This window comes from Lissotriton helveticus, chromosome 3_1 (genome assembly GCF_964261635.1).
Source record: "Lissotriton helveticus chromosome 3_1, aLisHel1.1, whole genome shotgun sequence".
Lineage (NCBI taxonomy): Eukaryota > Metazoa > Chordata > Amphibia > Caudata > Salamandridae > Lissotriton > Lissotriton helveticus.
The window spans coordinates 1553224519-1553231691 of NC_136061.1; the positions used below are offsets into that span (position 1 = coordinate 1553224519).

The window sequence follows — 7173 nt, forward strand, 5'->3', positions numbered from 1 at the left end:
TTTATGCTCCTACTGACCATTTCTAGAGAGAGCCTTGGTCAGTTGAAATGACAATTTGTAATAGTCTTAGTTTAACTCTATGGCCTTGTCTTTTGAATGTACTACTTATGATGTCATTGTCATAGGAACAGAACTCTGCAGTTTTTTTTTTATTTTGCAGAGTTTTATATAGCGCGAACCGAACCGAATCAGTTATCAGAGCGCTTTACATAGCACCAGTTACGTTAGTTACATGAGGACACACTTTCATTTTAGGCACGGGGAGATTAAGTGATTTGCCCAGAATCACAGGGGTTTTTTGGCGTCGTTACCGAGACTCGAACCAAGTTCCCCAGGTCCGAGGTCGAGCGCCTTAGTTTCATTCTTTTGCTGTGTTGCTTGCTATCTTATATTATACAAAATTTGGACTTTTGGCTTCCCGGTGTGTGGGATTTTATTTTTGACAGCATCAACAGTTTTTTTCAGTATAAATTCATACGCTATGGGATTACGCCTTTTGCACTTCAGACTGTCACCATCACTGTTGCAATTCAGGAAAAATCTCAAAACCTACCACTTCACCGTCATCTTACTTTGCTAATGACATTTCTTTTCTCTTCTATCCTTCCCTCTGTTTGAAAATGCTTCACTTGTATAGCTCACTACAATGTTTTATTTAAATTGTAATTAGACATGTCCTGCTCCCATCATGTACGGCATGCATCCTTTTGCACTAGGTAGAGCGCTCTGACAACTCCGGGGCTAGGCTCGCCCTTTAGAAAAGCAAGTTCTGACTTTTATTTGACCTGCGGATCACAATTGTGTTCAAAGAAGCATAACTCAGCCTTTCATCCTTCAGGGGTCGATAAAGTTAGTATGATTCTTGTGGGTAACAGTAACGCTACAGCCCTTTCAATGATAAAAACTACAGTCTCAAGCACCATGCAGGAATAAGTTGTTATTGACTGGACTTCTAGCCAGCACTAAATATCAGCTTTAATCATGCTGGGGTTCTGTTATGCATCCAGTGAATGAGGTACTCTGCTGTATTGATGTTGGATCCCACAAGAGTCAGAGGTGTTCAGTTGTAACTAGACTGAGGTTCCAGATAGATCTGGGTGCCATTTGCTTAATTTCCTTTCTGGCAATTATTCAAAATGCCCCAAAAAATTAAGTGAAATTGCGCCAAATACCAGTAAATTATTTTCCGTCATTTTTTCTAGCTAAATGTGCCCTAATTTCTGTTTGGATTGTGAGAATGTATTTTGCACTAACAAAACCCCACAAATTCGCATGTGGCGTGAACATTAGCCACTCGTGCTATGTTCGTTCATTTTGTTCCTGTGCTCCTGCAATAGGAATTTTACCTGAAAGACATTTCGAATATGCGACATTGGCCTAATTTCAGGCATTTTGCGTGAGAAGCAAAATGCAGAAATTTACACTAAATTATGCTATATGAAATTTCATCAGAGTGTATCTCTGATTCACTACCCAAGTCTGTAGCCATTCTGAGGCACAATAAAGTCATGAATCCATCAATGCTCCTGCACTGCGGGGACTTTAGGGATGAAGGCCTTTAGCAGTATGAATATATATAGCCTGTTACATTGCATGCTAGTACATCTCGTTCTATTACAAAGCGGTCGTTACAACGACCGCGACGTTAGAACGCCATACCTTTACCTCACAAGTCATTAGATCGACTTGCAGAAGGGGGTTGCGCTGGATTTAGGAATAGTATCATTTACAATTCCAACTCCAGCCTACGCAACAGTAGGGAAGGTGTAGGAATAGTAAATTATACTATTCCTTAGGTTAGAGCGCCCCCTACAGCAAGTCGATCTAATGACATGCGATGTAAAGCCATCGCGTTCTAACAACGCGGTCGTTGTAACGACCACGTTGTAATAGGAACGTGATGTAATGGCAGCGTTGTAAATGCTGTTTCCCCTAGCAGTATACTCTTCCTTCTGCAGTGCCTTCTCAGTGATGGAGGATCCTGGTGGGCACCAATCTCCTAATAATTCATCCTCAATGCTTTAGGATTCACGATAGTGTCAACTTTCCTGGCAGTGCCTTCTCAATAGTAGAAAGGTCCAGCAGTGTGAGCCTCTTCGACTAATGCTTTCTCAGTGCTTTAACATCCCAGTACTAAAGGACCTCAGCAGTCAGAGATTCATCCCTGCTTATTCATTTTTGTCCTCTAACTACTACCAGCAGGACACTCAACTCTGACAAAATATATTAGTGACTGTCCTTGAAATGAACCATTTACAACAGGGCTCTGTCCACCTGCACACTGCAACTCCTCCTGATGAAGTGAAATGAAACTGTGTGAACCCGCTAATGTGCCCATGTGTCACCACAGGACATCAGGTCACTTCCGGGGAGAGTCTTGGGATTGGCTCAGAAATAGCTGCCAGAATCCGGCTGGTTCATACACAAGTCCAGCATCAGAATAAAAGGAATATCACTACTAACAATGGGATATAAGATCAACCATCATTACTCATAAAACAACAGCAGAGCATCTACTACAACTCAAGCTCACAACATACACCCAATGCTCCATCCTGCAGAGATCGCTTCAGCGCTATCTTCATCACGGAGATTGGAATCCCCACATCCTAGTGCAGCCTTCTCCGAATAAGCCACAGGATTCCATACCTCTGCAACCCTCAAGTCCTCCTCACATTGTACACCACCCAGTGCCTAACTTTAAAAAAACACAACAAAAAAACAGCATTGCAGGGGCCCTCGTGTTTCTTATGAGTCCACTGCCCATGCTGGTGAATGCCGTGAGCTTCCGAATATCACTGCGGGCTAGTTTTGACTCAACCTCATGCCTCCCTATTCCACCAGCATACACCGCCTATCTGTTCATCTCACTCTTGCAAGTTCTTTATCCTTGTGTTCACTATTTGTCACAGCTTTCCTTTAATTTCCTCCTTCTTTGTCCCTTTAATTTGATGTTCCATTTTTTCTCGGTTCAAGTCTGATGATGAAAATTAAGTGCGCTTCTCAAAAATAAGTGTTGGTGGACAAATTAAGCACTTACCCATCTCCCGCAGTGCACTGCACACTTAAACCAATGGCGCTCCCCACCTTTCTTTAGCCACTTTCCGCCTCTAGGATAGCCGCTTTCAACCAGATATATAGACCTTCAAGGCCCAGAAAAGACTTCACTGAGAAAATATCTGATCTCATCATCACATTGTCAGTCCACCATATATCTGAACATCCCTGCAGAGGAAACCACAAAGACTATGAAAAACACCTTGGTCAATCAAATTCCAAATCCCTGAATCCACCCACATCAACAACAACACTAGGGGTCTAATCCCTTCGGCCTGACAGACGATCACATGATATACACACTTTGATCACTATAGACTGGACACACCTTCTCCCTCTTAAATTATCAACAAATATGACAGACATGCTTCTTGTGCTTTCCAGGAGCTCTTCGTGCGTTCTCTAGGAAGAAATCACCACCCTAAGCCCCAAATCCCTCGGTGCCATCAATATCACTACACGCTACCACCTGCCCGGCAACCCCTGAAAGCAACTTTGAATTCACTGAACCACTGACAACTTCCTCCAACACCCAAAGTCTTCCACACACCGGTACTCTAAAGAATCCAGAGACAACAAACCTGATCTCAGAGAAAACAAACCCTCCAGCCACTGAAAGAGAAGTGATTGAGCAAGACCAAGTCCCAAGGTGGCTTCACTCAATTCAAGACTCTATGCCCACTCACATCACACCAGCTAAAGCTGCCTACAAGACAAGAAACAGAAAAGACAGACAAGTTCAAACTAGCAGGACACGATTAAATCAGCCACTACCTACTTCCATTCAGTTGAAAGATAGCTCAGCAAGATGAGTGCTCACTCCAGAGAACTGTTTGTAATCTGCATACTAAGTTAGTTGACTCAGCCTTTCATCCTCCCATGCCTGATAAATGAGCATCCATTTATATCCAGTAATAATAATTGCATTCAAATATGCTCTGTCTACAGAAGCTTTGACAAATGCTCCACGTAGATGGTAGGTTACGATTCCACTAAACAATGCTCCAGGCGGACAGCCTTCAAGTCACTTTCAACCGCGGCCTCATCACTATCCTCCGAGCTCTCATAGGCATCAGCCAAGAAGGCCATCCAGACCTCAAGCGCTGTGAAGCCCTTCTCTGCAAGAACACTCATGGCTCGATGTCAATGCACCCCTCATCTGATGCGGTTCACATGGATCTGGTAAGATCTAGTAAGATCCCACCATTCGATCTCCAACACACAGACCTCTCCCGCCGAGGAACCATCATCCGTTCACTTAAAAACATACTAGAAGCTCTCTCTTCAAGGAGTTATTCCCCAACACTTGGTAAAAGCCCAGCGCTCAATCTCCAGGGGACACTCACTCAGTTAGCTCAGTCGGATAATGTCCGCTGCAGTTTTCTTCACGTTGTGTGCGTCAAACAGACAGCAACCTCCACCGACCACACTTGTATTTACAGGTGATCAGAGACAGACTTCCCTCTGCTTGTGTTTGCTTGCACACCTTCACCACCAACCACCATCCTCAATGCAGTGTGTGCATGGGGGAGGGGCTAGAGCCAGAGGCCTCACCAGCCTCCTTTGTTTAAAACCGATACCTCTGCCTGCCAAGCTGCAGGGCAGCAGATATGGAAGGTGCAGATTAAGATTGTAAAACTCCCTGGAACAGGCCAGGGCAGCTCTTCTCCAGGCCGGGGATCGGATCCCTGAGGAAAGAAGGCCGGAGTCTGTATCTCTCGGTGACGAGTGTGGACAATATCCTTGATAAAGATGTGCTATGAGAATCACTCCCAAATGAATTTCATATTTCTCTATACTAATTCACCACTAATTCTTTATGGGTTGCTACTCGCCGAAAAAGCGCTTCAACGCCTCCTCAGGGGTCGTAAGCGCTATATAAATGCAATTACAATACAATACAGTCCACCCAGTAGCTGCAGAGCTAATTAAAAACAGACTTTATCACCTTCATCAACCCCTCCTGCTTTTAGATGGTGATTTATTTCGTACGTGTGTGCAGTTTATGAGAGGGAACGCATTTACTTTTCTTAGGAACAAACACAGACTGCGCAAACATTCTTTACGGCCATAGGCTGTGGTCTTACCTGTAGTGCTTCGAGTCCGGACGGATTTCTGAAGACGAACAGTCAGTCCAACCGCACCGTATTATTGTGTCTCTCTCTCTCTCTCTCCTGAGTCCTAGTGGACGACTTTGAGGCGCTTTGTCGTATGCATGTGATCAGAAATCCTGCCCTGGGACCGCTGCCTTTGTTCCTGCTCACCGGGTCATTTCTGTCTTGAAGTTACGTTCCTACCTCAAGGACTTCCTCTGCACTCAACTTCCTCCTGAGCACTTACTTCTGCTTCCAGGCACGATACGAGAGGAGGCCGACAGATGTTTAACTCGATAGACAAACACTTCCGGTGTTTCTAAAGGCTCTTCGTTTGAATTCTAAGATCCCACTTGAAGACACGTTCGATCTCGAGTGTTGGAGCATCGTGGGCCGCATAATTCGGCACGTGCCACTTAATCTGCCACCTGCGCCATTTCAGCTAAAAGAAGGTGCCTCCCCCGATGGATATGACGTTCAAATAGTAAAGATGTCAGGTGCTGGAACAGAAGCCCGAAGGCTTTAGAGTTGCGGGGTCCAAGACCCCAATTCTTAGAGGCCCTATTTGGACTGCCTTAAGAGCTCTCCAAAGGAGGGTAGAAGCGCTTTAGCGCCCTACATGAGGGTAGCAAGCGCTATATTACAGGGGCGGAGCTTGGTCAGTAAGATTGGGGGGGGGGGGGGGGGTGAGCTTCAGATTTCCCAATAATCACGTTGGCATATCATGCTATAATACATAATAGGGCAAGGAGGGGGCATGAGAGGGGCCTAAGGGGCACTGGGGAGGGAAAGCAGTGGGGACTGTTAGTGGTATTGAAAACAAAATATTTTGTGAAATAACCAACATTTTTTAAGAACTTCAAAACAGAGAGGAGAGAGAGTTTGTGGGTGTGTATATGTGTGTATATGTATGTATGTGTGTGTGTGTGTGTGTGTGTGTGTGTATATATATATATATATATCTCCTATGGAAAATCCAGCAGACACCTCACCATATCCTACTGAAAGCACCTGCTCCCAACTATTTACTAAAAAATACATCTATTAGGGGAATGTAACACCCCAAACACTCTTGAAGCTACAATACAATATAATGCAATACAATGGTTTCAAACTGTCCCACACCCGGGTTCCTCGGACAATCACCCTTTGATTTCCCTCACAATTCCTACCACCTTCCCTCACCTATTTGCTCCACAATACAGCAGAATAATTTCAGGAGTGTGGCTGCTGGCCAGTGAAATCAAAACGCAGGGGGATGACAACTTCTAATGCTACAATGGGATTTAAACGTTTTGTTTACCTTGAGTTCTTCTAAGTAAAGATAATTTGTTTTAATTTTCTTTGCCACTACTAACAATCTTTTGTTAAGAGATGAAAATTACCTCCACTTTACTTCCAGTGCTGGTCAAATAGTTTCAAATGTATTTAAAAATATGCAGCACTTTTTCATGTCTAAAATGATCCCTTGTAAACACATAGCCTTAGCCTCTTCCAATCTCCTTTCATGAAGTCAGGCACAAGTGTAATGAGGTCACTATACAGAAACATAAATGTAAACACAGATCTATATGACAAAATAAGCAGATGTTTGGTGGAACAGTTGCTTTTTCTCTTTTGATACTTGTGCACCTTGCGTAAAAGATACACTTTAAAAAGCCTTACTATTCTGTAGATCTGCATTCAAGTCGTCTGTGGGTGCAGCTGCACCTGTCACACCCCTAGTTCAAGTGCCACTGTAGCACAAAAACACTCCCGCCCTGCTTCCTTCTGAATGACGTTGTGAGGGCTCCCCCTTTACCCTCATAATTGGAGCTCTGGATTTCCAAAGTGCAATATTAACTATTATGGAAAGACGGCTCCATTCATGAGGCTCCTTCCTTGTTCCCTCCATGTTGTCCCTTCTTTTGACTGCCACTAACACCACATTGCCACCCCTGTCTCTGCTTGCAATTTAAAAATGAGTGCTTCATCCACCCCAAACTTCAGCACTTTTTAATCAGTGTACCATATAACTTTCAAC

At 44.0% G+C, this 7173-nt stretch overlaps 1 protein-coding gene across 2 annotated transcripts in view; it reads right to left on the reverse strand.

The window, feature by feature from the left end:
• The window catches only part of DIXDC1 (DIX domain containing 1), a 422480-nt gene extending 417162 nt beyond the window's left edge, over positions 1-5318 (reverse strand). For both annotated transcript variants that reach the window (XM_078682305.1, XM_078682303.1), the window contains exon 1: positions 5145-5318. The gene's annotated coding sequence lies outside the window, so the exon portion shown is untranslated. The remainder of the gene's footprint in view (positions 1-5144) is intronic.
• Positions 5319-7173: the final 1855 nt, after the last annotated feature.